The following is a 305-nucleotide window of genomic DNA, read 5'->3' on the forward strand; positions in this document are numbered from 1 at the left end:
TCCATTAAACTACACTCAAACGTTGCACCCCCCTTTCTTGAGTCGTCACTTTGTTCTCTTGTCAACCTTGCCAATTTGATTTCAAATATAGACTCTTATACCTCGTTGGAAAGCTATGGATGTCAGCTTTCTAACACAACTGGAAGCACCTCAATTGGATCTCTATAGCTCAAGTTATGCTTGATTGAAGGTGACAAGGTTGCTGGTTGGTTTGACAGCATTTAAGCCAACGTTTAAGTCACTTAAACGTGCTCGAAAATGCCAATTTTGGGAGCTCAGTTGCATTGTCCACCCCATACTTCTAT

Source organism: Arachis ipaensis, chromosome B03 (genome assembly GCF_000816755.2).
Source record: "Arachis ipaensis cultivar K30076 chromosome B03, Araip1.1, whole genome shotgun sequence".
Classification (NCBI taxonomy): domain Eukaryota; kingdom Viridiplantae; phylum Streptophyta; class Magnoliopsida; order Fabales; family Fabaceae; genus Arachis; species Arachis ipaensis.